The 15,589-nt window shown below is 42.6% G+C and overlaps 1 long non-coding RNA gene across 3 annotated transcripts; it reads right to left on the bottom strand.

Moving 5' to 3' along the window:
* Positions 1-6,792: 6,792 nt before the first annotated feature.
* LOC121872822 lies at positions 6,793-15,250 on the bottom strand. 3 transcript variants are annotated; one of them, XR_006090153.1, is made up of 4 exons: positions 15,190-15,250; positions 9,150-9,254; positions 8,160-8,437; positions 6,793-7,707 (listed from the first exon to the last, which is right to left on the bottom strand). It is a non-coding gene; the product is annotated as an uncharacterized LOC121872822 (long non-coding RNA). The 3 variants fall into 3 exon arrangements; XR_006090152.1 differs by having other exon boundaries at positions 8,160-8,401; XR_006090154.1 differs by lacking the exon at positions 15,190-15,250 and adding an exon at positions 14,863-15,179 and having other exon boundaries at positions 8,160-8,401.
* Positions 15,251-15,589: the final 339 nt, after the last annotated feature.

Here is a 15,589-nt window from a genome sequence, read left to right as displayed (position 1 = left end):
AATAAAAACAATATGCAAATTAGTATACCCATTAGTTAACCTTTTTTGGGGGCTCTTTTGGTTTTTTATTTATTTATTTATTTATTTATTTATTAGTTTATCAAGTGTGCATTAAGATAAGACTGTCAGGGAATTTGTATTAATGGCCCATAATATCAATCACTATAGTATAACAGTCCATCAACCACCTAATTGACAGTATAAGATAAAATCACCTGTAAATCACCACACAGAGAGACGCAGGTGTGACTCAGAGATAAAGGAAGAGTTATTTGTTGTTTCAGATAAAAATTGTGTGAGTGTTGACAGTCAGGGAGGGAGAGTGACGAGGGTTTGATGAAGCTTCTATCAGGCCATGTTGGTGTATCTTTGTGGTGTTTTGATATTTTAATGTGAATAAGTAGGTATAATACGAATATACATGTTTGCTATTAACTTATTTTCCTTATATTTTTTTTTAGTACGATAAAAGTTTTCCCAGATTTTAAGGAAGTTTTGGGCTGATCTTTCCTACACACACACACACACACACACACACACACACACTATATACACACACACACACACACACACACACACACACACACACACACACACACACACACACAAAATTGAAGGAATCATGTAGACAGTTTACTCTACTCAGTATGGCAAATTTCCGATCAATCAATGCTGTTTGTGTATTTATTTTCATTGTATTGTTGTTGGCAAGAAGTAAAGAAAAGCTGACGCGAAAATAATACCATTAAGAAGCAGGTGTATTTAATTAGGCAAGAAGGCCTTCAACGCCTACAGGTACAAGGTCAACACCTCATCACCTGCGTCACACCTGCGCCATACCTGCGTCACACCTGCGTCACACCTGCGCCATACCTGCGTCACACCTGCGTCACACCTGCGTCACACCTTCAGAATAAAAAATAAAAAACATAAGACCCTCTTCATATTCCCTTTAGACACATATCTCCCCCCTCACCCAGCTGAGAGATAGTCAGTTTACGGGAGTCACAACGACGTGAGATTGGCAAGACGTCGTTAAGTGATCTCAAGGGACCCGTGAAGTGAGTTTGTCAGGAGGGACTGAATGTTAAGTGTGGATGATGACTGAACTGGTGTATAGGTTGTGGAGGTTGTGTTGAGGGGGAATGAACAGTCTACCTGATCCTCCTTCACCCTCTCATCCTTCGCTCATCCTTTTCTATCCTCATTCACCCTCCTTTCATCCTCCCTCATCCTTCCTCACCCTTCCTCACCTTCCCCTCATCTTCCCTCATCCCTCCTTATCCTATCCTGCCTCATCCTCCCTCACCTTCCCCTCAACCTCCCTCATGCTCCTTCAACTTCCTTCACTCTCCCTCATCCTCCCTCACCTTCACCTCATCCTTCCTCACCCTCCCTCAATCTCCCTATCTCAATACCTATTTCATATACTGTAAAAACTCCCATAATATCACACCCAATAGGATAACAATAGGTAAGGGTATCCAGCATTACACAACATGGGAGAAATTCATATATTTTTAATTTCACAATAATTCAAGTTTTAACTGAAGCTGTTAACGTATAGGTGAGAATGGGAGGCAATATTGGTGTAGGGAGAGGCAGTACTGGTGTGGCAAGAGGTAGTACTGGTGTAGGGAGAGGCAGTACTGGTGTAGTGAGAGGCAGTACTGGTGTAGTGAGAGGCAGTACTGGTGTAGTGAGAGGCAGTATTGGTGTAGGGAGAGGCAGTACTGGTGTAGGGAGAGGCAGTACTGGTGTAGTGAGAGGCAGTACTGGTGTAGGGAGAGGCAATATTGGTGTTGGGCAAGGTGTAGTACTGGTGTGGGAGAGGCAGTGGAGGAGGCAGTACTGGGGGGGGAGAGGGCAGTACTAGGGAGACAGTACTGGTGTAGGGAGGCAGTACTGGTGTGTACTGGTGTAGGCAGTACAGTACTAGGGAGAGCATAGGAGAGGCGTAGTAAGGGAGCTGGTGTAGTGAGAGGCAGTACTGGTGTAGTGAGAAACTGGTTTGTAGTGAAAAGCAGGAGGGTTATACTCAAGTGTGTTGAAGGAGGAAGAGAAAAATCTGGTGGAGGGCTGAAAAGACTTAGGGAGGAAGGAGAGAGAGAGTGAGAGGAGAAGAAGAGAGGGACGAGAGAGAGGGGAGGAGGAGAGAGAGAAGGAGGATCTATGGAGAAGGAGGAGATACCTATGCTGAGAGGACGAAAATTGGCCAGGAGAAGAGAGGGAGGGAGGGAGAGAGAGGGGGAGGGAGGGGAGGTGAGAGGGGGAGGGAGGTAGAGAGAGGGGGGGAGGGAGGTAGAGAGGGAGGGAGGTAGCAGGAGACTTAGATATAGAGACAGGGAGGATTACAGGGGAGGGGGTACAGAGGATTGCAGGGAGGGAGAGGCAGGGAAGGCGGCTTTGGGTCCAAGGAGGGAGATATTTGATGGTGGGAGGGAGGGAGGGAAACGTTTGATGGAGGAAGGGAGGGGGGGGGAAACATTTGATGGTGGGAGGGAGAGGAAGACAACTAATTGAAGGAGGGAGAAAGACAGCAGGTGGAGGGATGGAGAGAGGAAGACATCTCAAGAGTTCTTTCCCCTTACTTCTTTATTTGCACAGGGTTGGAGGCAAGCAAAGTGTAAACATCATCAAATTTCTGCACTGGGAACTTAAATGAACAGGAGGATCATGTTACTAAGCTCCGTTGTTCACTCAGTAAAAAGAAGCTTCCTAAAAAAAAAATAGTGTGTTGTGTGTGTAGGATGGACCCTCCTCGCAGACTGTCCATCTTTTAAAACCTGGCTTCTGCTGATCCAACTGTACAAAACACATAATGTGTGATCCAGTCCAAGCTAAATATATCTCACTGTCCTCCAACTTTTATATACACATGTGACAAACAAGTGAGTGAGTGAGTGAAGGTGAGACAACGGGAAGAGAGGGCTACAGTACAGTTATTAATAGTGAACGTTTGTAGGCCTATGGCTTGTAGGCCAGTGAGGAGTGAGACTTGTCAGTATACAGTCTCACTAAATATTTATTTGCGTGTAGTTATTTAGAGTCCTGTTGATATCAGTAGAATGCCTGAGACTGTCGATAATTATGATCTTACAAAGGGGGATAATCAGAGTCAAAACTGGTGTATATGTACTGTGTGATATTTACAAGTCTAAATACTGTACAGCTAATTGGACTGGCCAAGTGATCTGTTATTGAAGAGTTCTCGTTGTGAGTCATAAGAACATAAGAAGAACATAAGAAAATAAGGAGTCTGCAATAGGCCGGTTGGCCTGTGCATGGCAGCTCCTGTCGAGAGTTACTACCACTCTCTATCATCCATGAATCTATCTAGCCTCCTTTTGAAACTTTTCAGAGTTCCCGCACTTACTACAAAGCTGCTAAGCTTGTTCCACTCGTCCACCACCCTACTTGTGAACCAGTTTCTTCCTATCTCCCTCCTAAACCTAAACTTATCCAACTTGAATCCGTTGCTCCGAGTCCTATCCTGCTCGGATATTATAAGCACTTTATCTATATCCCATTTATTGATTCCTTTCACCCACTTAAATACTTCTATCATATCTCCCCGCACTCTTCGTCTTTTTAGGGAATGCAAGTTAAGTTTCTTTAACCTATCCTGATATGGAAGGTTTCTAAGTCTCGGAATCATTTTTGTCATTCTTCGCTGCACCGACTCTAGTGAATTTATATCCATTCTATAATAAGGGCACCAGAACTGAACCGCATAATCGAGGTGCGGCCTGACTAGCGCAAGATATAGTTGCAATAAGACCTCTGCACTCTTGTTACTTACACTTCTAGATATAAAATCCAATACTCTGTTTGCCTTATTTCGAACATTAACGCACTGTTTTCTAGGCCGTAGGTCCGGTCTTACAAGTACCCCTAGGTCTCTTTCACAAGTCGACTTCTCTAGGTTGATGTTGTTAAGGCTGTATACATTATCAGTATTTGTTCTTCCAATATTAAGTACACTGCACTTGCTGGTGTTGAATTTCATTTGCCATTTTTCAGACCACCCCTGTACTGAGGCAGGCATTTGTGTTAGTCAAGCTCGTAATGAAGTTCCAGGTGTAGATCTTTACTAAAAGTGGTCCAGTCCATGACTGACTGAGGGCTTGGCTGTGTCACGCCCGTAGATAGTAATTCGTGCACTCGCCACCAGAGCGGTCTATGAGTCAAACTTCTAGAAGGTTCTCAAAGGAGGAAGTAGTCGTCTCGTTGGAATGTCAAGCAACTCTACAATCAGCGGTGTTTGCATTACGTGTATAAACAACCGGCTGGTAAATGATCCCTTTGACCAATGAATCACTCTTAACTGGCGGTGCAATTATCTATATATTACTTAACTAACTATCTAACATACTTGACGCATTGCAAGTGTAGAGCAAAGTATCCATTTACCACAAATGAGCAACCTATTCAGTGTTTTAAAGAATTACCTACTACTTACAGTGAGGGTTGCATCATACTGCGACACTCGGACAAGAAGAAACATCCTTTCGACTGCAGCCGGGTGTTTGGTCTATCGCTAAGAAGTATAACCATGGTTGTAAGTTATTAACTACTTACTCTAAATTGTACAGTATGTATATTATATTGGTTACACGCTGTTGTACCCATATCTAAGAGTTCTTCAAGTGTGTGTGTGTGTGTGTGTGTGTGTGTGTGTGTGTGTGTGTGTGTGTGTGTGTGTGTGTGTGTGTGTGTGAAGCTGAGTGTTATGGTGAACAATAAAACCAATACTTGGAAATTCAATTTGTTTATTTCATCGCTATAGTTTCGGAGTAGTTTATCCCCATCATGAAGCAAACTACACAACAAAACCACACGAGGCGTAAGAACTCAGGTGTACTATACATGAAATCAGTGCAAGACGTCAGTAAACACAGAATCAAATAAAACCAATGTTGTGTGATATTCATACAATGTAAATTATGATAAAACACAAAATCTACCTATGACAAAAGAACGGTCGATACCTAGGTTGAGGGGAGGGGAGGGAGCAGAAGAGTGTGCATAACGATTAGCCCCTACACCACCCGCACCTCCCTACTAAATTTCAACTCTTTGTAATCAAAACTGTGGAAATAAATAAGGAACACACACACATACACACATCATCTTCAGCTTCTGGGGTGAGGACGTATTGTACTCGGCGCTGCTCTACTAAGGCGGCCGGGGTCTTTTAAACCATGGAGACAGCTGCCAGCCTGGTCTGTCGGGACTTCCCCTTCGTCATTTCCTCCCCACCTTGATTTATCAACATTTGCCCCCTAACATATAGTGCAAAGAATCACGATCAACCCACAACTGATATACAAAAGTGGCAATTTCAACGCGAAAGAAAGATACAACTGTCAGAGAGTGACAATCAGTGCTCGGTGGTGAATGTAGACCTGACGCGGATCTCACACACCCAGGGTCCGCCACACACTCCCCACCACCGTCACTGGATGAGAACATAAGAACATAAGAAAATAAGGAGTCTGCAATAGGCCGGTTGGCCTGTGCATGGCAGCTCCTGTCGAGAGTTACTACCACTCTCTATCATCCATGAATCTATCTAGCCTCCTTTTGAAACTTTCCAGAGTTCCCGCACTTACTACAAAGTTGCTAAGCTTGTTCCGCTTGTCCACCACCCTATTTGTGATCCAGTTTCTTCCTATCTCTCTCCTAAACCTAAACTTATCCAACTTGAATCCGTTGCTCCGAGTCCTATCCTGCTCGGATATTATAAGAACTTTATCTATATCCCCTATATTGATTCCTTTCACCCACTTAAATACTTCTATCATATCTCCCCGCACTCTTCGTCTTTCTAGGGAATGCAAGTTAAGTTTCTTTAACCTATCCTGATATGGAAGGTTTCTAACTCCCGGAATCATTTTTGTCATTCTTCGCTGCACCGACTCTAGTGAATTTATATCCATTCTATAATAGGGGCACCAGAACTGAACCGCATAATCGAGGTGCGGCCTGACTAACGCAAGATATAGTTGCAATAAGACCTCTGCACTCTTGTTACTTACACTTCTTGATATAAAACCCAATGCTCTGTTTGCCTTATTTCGAACATTAACGCACTGTTTTCTAGGCCGTAGGTCCGGGCTTACAAGTACCCCTAGGTCTCTTTCACAAGTCGACTTCTCTAGGTTGATGTTGTTAAGGCTGTATACATTGACAGTATTTGTTCTTCCAATATTAAGTACGCTGCACTTGCTGGTGTTGAATTTCATTTGCCATTTTTCAGACCACTCCTGCAGTTTATTTAGATCCTCCTGTAATGCATTTGCATCCTGCCCTGAATTAATCTGCCGCCCTATTTTGGTGTCATCCGCAAACTTGCTTATGTCACTGCTGATCCCAGTATCTAGATCGTTTATGTAGATTATGAACAAGAGTGGGCCTAGTACTGACCCCTGGGGAACCCCACTGGTTACACGGCCCCACTCAGAGTTAACACCATCTACGCTGACCCTCTGCGTTCTATCGGTGAGCCATGATTTTATCCTATTTAAAACTTTCCCCTCGATACCATGAGCCTTAATTTTTCTCAGAAGCCTCTGATGCGGTACTCTGTCAAATGTTTTGCTAAAGTCTAAGTCATTATCTACTACCTCGAAGACTTTCCTAAAAAAGTCAGCAGATTTGTTAGACAAGATTTTCCCTTTGTAAACCCATGTTGAGAGTCGTAGATTAATTTGCTTTTCTTTAGATGCGATCGGATGCTATCTGCTATAATTGATTCAAGAAATTTCCCCACTACTGACGTCAAACTGATCGGCCGGTAATTTGACGCTGATGCTCTGTCTCCCTTTTTGAATTTGGGTACTACATTTGCCTGTTTCCACAAGAACCCTCTCCAACGCCTTGTGTGAGCTTAAGGACCTACCCGGACCATGTGGGGGATGTGCTAAACATCTGCAGCTGTAGTGAGGGAGCAGTCCCTTAGCACCTAGGTATGACGGTCATCCAAAAAAGGGAAGGACTTTGTTGACGCTGATATCAGATCACAAGACTGTTTACAAGACCAGCTCCCACAGTACCAGATCTATAGTTAATCAATATGTTGTCTCTAAATTTCTTATATTTTTGTACTGGAAACTTTTGTCAATCAAGTGATTCACTCCCCAACGCACACACCCACATGCATATAGATTCAGTTAACGTGAAGACATTTCCATATTCAACACAAAATATGGCTGTGTTCGTTCACTCTGGCCAAGTAAATAAAACCTAGTAAACAGTAACTACCAATATTCCTGTTACTATCACCAGGTAAACCTTAGGCAGTACTGGTACCGTGTTGCTGAGTTTATTAGTGGGACCTGGAATAGTATTGGGTATAGTTGGGGCATAGTAGGAAAAGCATTTGTACCTGTCATCTGGGTGAGGGGAATAATTAAGCACTGACTCTGAGCAATTTTTGTCCATTAACAGCACCAGTGTATGGGTCTTCTCTTCATGTACTTTTCGTATAAAACACAGTTCTTGAAAAAGAGGTTTTGGTTTGTTTCCGCCGCAAGTCTTAAAATCTTTGATATCATTCAGTAGAGGACGTGTGCATTTGCTGTCCGGTATGTCTAACTGCTTCCAACTTTTGTCACGCATTTGTTTATCAACGAGGGTGTTGCAGGAAGATATCTGTCTATACTGGTCGTTGTGCTGTTGAGTATCCTCCGTTTCGGTTGGAAGCTGAAAAGAAAGTAATAAAAAAAAATTATTACAATTGAATGGAAAATTAATCCTCACAGGAAACACACAATCTGGGTATTGAATTTTAGGTGAAAATATCTTATCTAATTTTTCAGTTTTCTTCAACAGTGGTACATGGACTGATTAATGTCAACAATCTTAATGCAAATTTACGTAAGCGCAAAGGCGACTACTGAGTTCTCTCCTAGACGCTGTGCTGCAGGTGAATAAGACAGGAAATGGTGATGTTTAGCCCAATTGTGTTATCAGAGCCTTGACTTAGTGCGAGTCGCGGAGGGGAGATGTGAGGGCCTCCTGCTCTCAGCTTCACGTCATCGCACAGGGAGATGCTAGTGGCGCTCTCGTTGGTGAACTAATAATTCCTATCACAAGAGATCACCGCAGCTTAGCGTTAAGTTTTGACAACGAAATAATTAACCTAAAATAATTACCTGATATACTACGGCTAGTACGAGTAGTATTTTAGAAATTGTCATGGTGTTTATAACACTGGCTGTACCACCGGTCGTACCACTGGCTGTTCTGCTGGCTGTACCACCGGTCGTACCACTGGCTGTTCTGCTGGCTGTACCACCGGTCGTACCACTGGCTGTTCTGCTGGCTGTACCACCAGTCGTACCACTGGCTGTTCTGCTGGCTGTACCACCGGTCATATCACTGGCTGTTCTGCTGGCTGTACCACTGGTCATATCACTGGCTGTTCTGCTGGCTGTATAAATAGAAAAAAATATATAAAAGAATTACTTCATTTCATAATTAATCAGAGCGATAAAAAGTACACAAAACAAGCAACATGAGGAGGGTACACGTGTTCATGGTTAACTTTTTCCCTCCATAATGTCTGTTTTATTAACGACTTTAAAACTAAACCTTGAGTTATTAACCTACTACCATTAATATTTAAGTTATATTTATTAATCAGTTTATTATCTGTGACGCAGACCAAAATTATCCTTTAAACCAGTTATTATGTGATGAGGCCAGAACCTTATCAGTGATCGATCCCCTTGTAATCAGCTGTTAAAAAAAACTTCTCGTCTACACAGTTCAAATGGGTTTTATTTTCGTTTCCACGTAACTAATAAGTAACTTAGAAGGTTACTGTTATTAATGTTTACTAAATGTTATTCATATTACCTTTAGCCTATTCAGAAGTAAAAATAATGGGCAATAACAACACATTTTCTGTCACATCTGGATACGAACAAGATTATTATTGTTGTGAGAATATTTCTAACCACTGATGGAAAACAATAATAGGAATTCATTTACTTTCATTAATACATACATAGAAAACGCTGTTAATCCACTTTCTCCAGGCAGTGATCATCAACCTGTGGTGTGCAGGTCCCTTGTCGCCCATGGATCCACTGTAAGGAAACACGGCCACGAGATAGTTAAGAAGAATGTACAGTACTTACCTCAGTTTACAATTTGATGAGTGGACCGATGTCGTGAGTGTATTTATGCATGTGGTTGCGGCTGATAACAGTGTGAAGGAAGAGTTTTTTCGGGCACCCGAACCTCTGAAAGGAAAAACACGGGGTGAAGATATTAGTTATTAAGCTTCCTAGACTCCTGTAGATGAGACTAATGAGCCCCTTCATTTACGATAAGCTGTAATGTCAGTTTTATCACACTGTACAAGAATGATCCAGCTTTTTTGCAGTTCCTTCGTAATCATTCCATCATACACCAACAAGCTTAATATTCGAGGCCTATTAACTATGAACGCGTTAAGAAGGTAACTGTAAAAATTATTAATTCTCTCCGTGTCTGTGGTGGCGAGGTAGCGGAAGTGGAACCTTATTGAAACATATTCCGGGACTGGACAAAGCAGAGATAATTGAGAAATGTGATTCCCATTATAAAGGTTCAGGAGAAAATTAGAGGTGTTAGGATAGGTGGTGACTGTAGAGAGTTGAACAGTGCCAGTCAGTTTGATGCTGAACCAACGTTTAGACAGGAAGACATTTTGGTTAAATAGTTTGGATCTCGATATTTTGACAGGTACCTTTACAAGAAAAAGATAAGAAGTACTGTATATCGCATTTAATAGAAATAAAGATTTATAGCAGTTCAGAGTTTAACTTGAGAACTCGTAAAATTCCCCATCGGTTTTTTAAAAGAGTAAAATGGGAGGTTTTGGGAGGGTTATCGGGTAATTAAATTCGATTTCACCCGACAACCGTGTGATATCCTTTGATAAGATTAAGCCAAGGTCTGTTGGTAATACTGGTGAACATGATAAAAGCTGCAAACTGATAAGATAGCTAAGTTAAGAAGTTATCCTCTACCTAGAAATGATAACTAGATGCCTGTCTTTCTTGGCATAAATGGGATATTATAGATATTTTATTTCATATTATTGTGTGGTATAGAACAGGTATAAAACCAAGCAACTGGTATAGACAGCGGGAGTAGAAATGAGTTGAAAGCCTGGAGGAGAAACTCTCATGTAAACGTGTTGTTCAAGCATCAAGTGTGGGCGTTGGTGCTATGTTGATACAGTATGACGAGGGTGAATTGTGGCCGGAAACATATTCGAGTAGAAAACTGAAGAAACTAAAGAGGTATTATAATACAGTAGAGAGAGAGAGTTGTTGGTATTAGTTAAGGGAGTAAAGAAATGCAAATAAATGTTATCAATATTTGTCCGGTAGGAAGTTTGTTATTGAAGACTTGAACATCTGCCTCTTCAATATCTTAAATCTACTATAAAGTTAAATGCTCGACTAATGCGTTAAATATTGTACAGGCAACAGTTTAATTACACTACTCATTATCTCAAAGGTGCAAAAAAAATGTTAGTGGTTATTATTGCAGTATCTAAGCAGGGTTGAAGAATCAGCTGAGGACTGTATTTTACACTAATATGTACAATAGTGTATTACCTGCTGTAGTGATGAAACGTTATATTTACCTATATAGTGAAAATTAATATCCAATTGTGTGAAAAAGGTGATATGGGTGGAATAAAGGAATGTGTCATTGTTATGTAGAATAATATAATTGTTTATATTGAGGGCATTAACTTAATATATCGGAGGTAGCGAGGTGACGTACTGAAACACCTTGGCACGTACAGTGGGCACTTTATCGGTCACCTTCAAAGTGCCAGTGAAAAGGACCACCGCGGTGTTTACATATATCGTGAAAACTGTGTCGGCGACCCCAAGCGCCAGGGACAAGGACCCACGGTCTTTACGACTGACAAATATTAACAGATGTCTACCAGTGTCAGTGGCCCTCAAAGTGCCGTCAGTGAGTCTATGGCCACCGGAGACAAAAACTTCCGTCCGCCCACAACAGATATCAACAGATGGCCACCAATCACTTACTCCCGACGCACTCAGTACCATCTAAAGCGTGGGAAAGGTTATCCTGATGGCAGTGTTATCGCGCGAATCAAGTCACTGAACATATTCCACGCGCTTAGCCGTAGACAGGGCCGTCATACACATAAGCCCATTAGGACCGTAACCTCCACTAGGAAACCGGAGAAACCCACCCCTGACAGACTGTACCACTACACTGAAGTTCCACGGATATGGTATGATCTCCCGTCTCTACTGCTATCCAACGTCACTTCCCTAGCTAACAAGTTTGACGAGCTGGCAACTACAGTCAGGTCAGCCGCCGTGAGCGTCGTTGCCATATGTGAGGCTTGGCAAATTGTGCCTGAAACGTGTCATATTGAGGGATATCAACTCTTTCATCACCTTCATTCACATAGACGTGGAGGGGGCGTTCCCCTCTTCTGTCAAGATGACCTACGCCCGTCACGTCTGGATGTTCAAGTCCCAGCAGATGTGGAAGCATTATGGGTACGTGTTGTGCCACGGGCCCACCCGCGCCACACTGCTTCCATCATAATCTGTGTGGCATACCATCCGCCTCGCTCACCCACCAAAGACTCTTATCAATCATTTCATTACCACCTCAGACCACCTAAGAGTTAGGTACCCATATGCCAAGTTAGTATTATGCGGGGATTATAATGAAATTGACACCACTGATATCCAGGACCAGCTGTCACTATCACAAGTTGTGAACTTCCCCACACACGGTCAAAATACCCTTGACCTTATCTTAACTGACTTAGCGGACCAGTACCAACCACCTCAACCAATGCCTCCTATTGGGTGTGGCACACACTTGTCAGTGCTCCGGTCCCCAGCTGCCACTCCCACTCAAGTACAGAGACCCTACGTCAAGACCTACAGGCCGATTACTGACTCTGCAGTGCGCCTCTTCGGGCAGTGGATAGTTCACCATCCCTGGACTGAAGTACTTAGCGTGGATGACGTGGAAACCAAATGGAAAAATTATACCAACACCACCACGGAAGCTCACCACCACTTCTTCCCCGAGAAGTCCGTCAGATCTCACCCAGCTGACTTGCCTGGATCACACCTCGGATCAAAAGACTTATGCAACAGAGAGACAGAGCCTTTCTTCTCAAGGACCACATCCGCTACAGGTCCCTTCGCAACCGAGTTATCCCCGAAATACGCACTGCAAAGAAGTCCCACTACCCAACCAAATTACAACACCTGAAGCAGACCAACATCAGTCAATGGTAAGGTAAGCTTAAAGAACTCTGTGGACTAAACAATAAGACACACCCCCTCCGCCTTCCTTAGCCATCTCACTAATGTTGACGCAGCTGAGCAATCAAATAACTATTTCGCTACTATATGCCAGACGCTCGCCCGGCTTGACACAACCACTCTCCCTGCTTACCTACCAGCCCCCCTTCCCACTGACTTAGTAGAAGAATTTGAAGTAGCAAAACGTCTGGACAAACTAAAATTAAAACGCTCTACCACCCCCATTGACTTACCAATGAAACTCTTCAAGGAGTTCTCCCCGGAGCTTGCTAAACCCCTATGCTCCATCACCAATGCTTCTCTCAGTCAAGCCAGATGCCCAGCTGACTAGAAGACCTCTTATGTATCACCAGTGCCCAAGTCAACCAGCCCACAATCCTTAAATCAGCTACGACCTATTGCAATCACCCCAATACCCAGCCTAATCTGTGAAAGTTTTGTGTTCGACTGGGCTTATGCTGATATTGCAGAAGTCGTAGACCCTCAGCAATTTGGCAATATGAAAACCTCCTCCACCACTCACTGTCTTGTCAGCTTTCTCGATTACATATACCGCCATCTCGAGAAACGAAAAACGTCTGTAGCTGTCGCCTTCATTGATTTCACTAAAGCATTCGACCTAGTCGACCACAATATAATCATCAACAAAGCTATTGACCTCGGGCTTCGGAGAAGTCTTATACCATGGCTTACAGACTTCCTCAGTGGCCGACGCCGAGCTGTGCGCTTCCGAGGGGCTGTCTCCACCTTTCAGTCACTCACCTGTGGCGTCCCCCAGGGCACCAAGATGGGACCACTCTGCTTCCTTATGATTATCAATGATGCCCTAAGAGAAACCCCCGCTCGCTGGAAATATGTCGACGACTCCACCATTGGGATAAGCGTCAACAATTCGGCTCCCGACTATACCGCCCTTCAGGATTTATTGAACACTCTCCAAAACTGGACCACCAACAACCACATCACCATCAACCATACCAAGACCATGGTTATGCACATCAACCTCTCCTCCGACATTGTCCCACCCCCTTCCATTAATTTTGGTCCGAACACACTCCAGGTTGTAGATTCCACGAAGCTCCTCGGGGTCACCATAGACAACAAACTAAATTGGAAACCACACGTCAGTGAAGTTGTCAAATCCTCCAGTTTCCGTCTCCACATCCTCCGCCGACTCAAGTCCCTCGGAGTTCCTGCACCCGAGCTCCTCAGTGTTTACTCAACATTCATACTTCCCAAGCTCACCTATGCCTCCCCCACCTGGTCTTCCTCCCTAAATGCCACACAACGTAAACACCTAGAAAAAAGTGCAAAAGAGGGCATGCAAGATTATTCTCTCCCCTTCCTACTCCACATATCAAGAAGCGCTCAACACACTGACCCTTTCGACTCTCACTGACCATCACCACGACCTCATCTGCAAATTTGGTAAGAAGCTTCTGCACCATCCTCGACACCGGCTCCTACTACCACCTGAGATCCCTCGCCCGGAATTGCTGTTCGACACCACAACCGCATCCAGCCCATACGTGCACGAACTGATCGCTATAAGAACAGCCCAGTCCCAACCATTGTAAAAATTATCAATAACTTGTAATAAACCAGTGTATTCACTCCCAGTAAATACTACTTCTTGCACTGTCACTATGTTGAAATGCCCTGTAGTTTGAGCTTTTCCCCATCTAGTTATTATATATCTTATTTATATCACTTATGTTATTTGTATATTATTTGTAATTCGAAACCCATTCCCCAATTATGTAACTGTACATTTTCAGCCTTCTGGCTGCCAACCTCTTTCAATAAACCGTTAATTATTATTATTATTATTATTATTATTATTATAGTACAGTATAGGCCAGACAGAGTTATTCAGCTGAAGAAGAACCAGGTAACATTATATCGTAGTGTTGTATAGTGATGTTAGGATGTATGTTAGGGTTAATGTTAGGATAAAGTTTGTTGTTCTTTCATTAATATATTTTTGTTTGTTTGCTTATTCACTTATTATTGTCTTTCCATTACCACAGTCGTCACCAAACAATTATCCTGTAAATCACGAGTCTAAAAATTATCTAAACATTCATTCACGTCCACTAGCAAATTCTGTACACTGACTAGTAGTACAGTATGGCGCCTTACACCTTGACCAACGAGTGAACATAAGTAAAGCAATGGTATGTAGGCCCGTAGAGTATATAGTAAAACACACACACACACACAGTAAAAGGATGTCTCTTATATCTTCATGGTAGTTGTCTTGCGTAAAAACTTAGACTTAGGACACGGTTGTGCTTAAAAACCTTGACAGAAAAGCACTTAAAACACACTTAAACAACAATTATAAACATACACACACACACACACACCACACACTCACGTACACTAAATACACTAATCCCACCACAATGATAAGCAGAAAAACAGATGCATCATGAGGTAAACAACAGTAGGAACAAATGCAGAAAAAATCACGAAATATTTAAGAGTAAAACGCAACTAAAATCAGACCTTATCTTACTTTCTCCATTCACGTCTTATTAACATTGTGAGAGAAAAGATCCACGAGGGTTCATTCACAGACACTAGAGGTAGATTGAGCTGTGCCACCGGGAACATCCATATCACTATTAATTAAGACCTTACATTAACACCTGTTGTTTTTCAGGCATTAAATCTCCTTCTCTAACGTTTAAAGGAGAATATTACACTTATTGATAGGTATGCTTATGTCACTCTGTAAACACTATAGTTGACGTGAAATAATCCATAATAAAGTATCGTTTTTCTAAGAATGTAAAAAACTACCACAGAAAGCAACACGACACTTGCTCACACTCTTACTCACACACCCTCCTGCAACAACACCTCAAGCCGTCTGTCGAGATACACGGACATGTGCTGATATCTTCCCTATCTTAGATGAATCTCAAAATTAACCCTTTATATTACCACGAATTTGGATCTGATAAATGAGCTTAAACAATGAAGTTGTCTCAAATTTCGTCAGTGATATTTTTTTTATTTTTTGCTTCAAATGAATTTACCAGTTGTCAGTCTTTGTTTAGCTACAGGTTTTTAGCAGTTCTGTCCATTTGGTTTAGTTTTGTCACGTCTTATGCAGCGTGTGTCCTTCTTCAGCCAGGGACCACCAAGAGCTTGAAGTCAACGTTTGCTTAACCTCTTTGAAATTACCTGCTTTTCCCTTTCTTCCATTCGCCAACAGGATTGCTTAAATATCTTGTTGT

Source organism: Homarus americanus, unplaced genomic scaffold, assembly GCF_018991925.1.
Source record: "Homarus americanus isolate GMGI-L3 unplaced genomic scaffold, GMGI_Hamer_2.0 scaffold11022, whole genome shotgun sequence".
In the NCBI taxonomy this organism is placed as follows: domain Eukaryota; kingdom Metazoa; phylum Arthropoda; class Malacostraca; order Decapoda; family Nephropidae; genus Homarus; species Homarus americanus.
The sequence above is the reverse complement of the archived record's forward strand: the minus strand, read 5'-3'. Positions and strand labels throughout refer to the sequence as shown.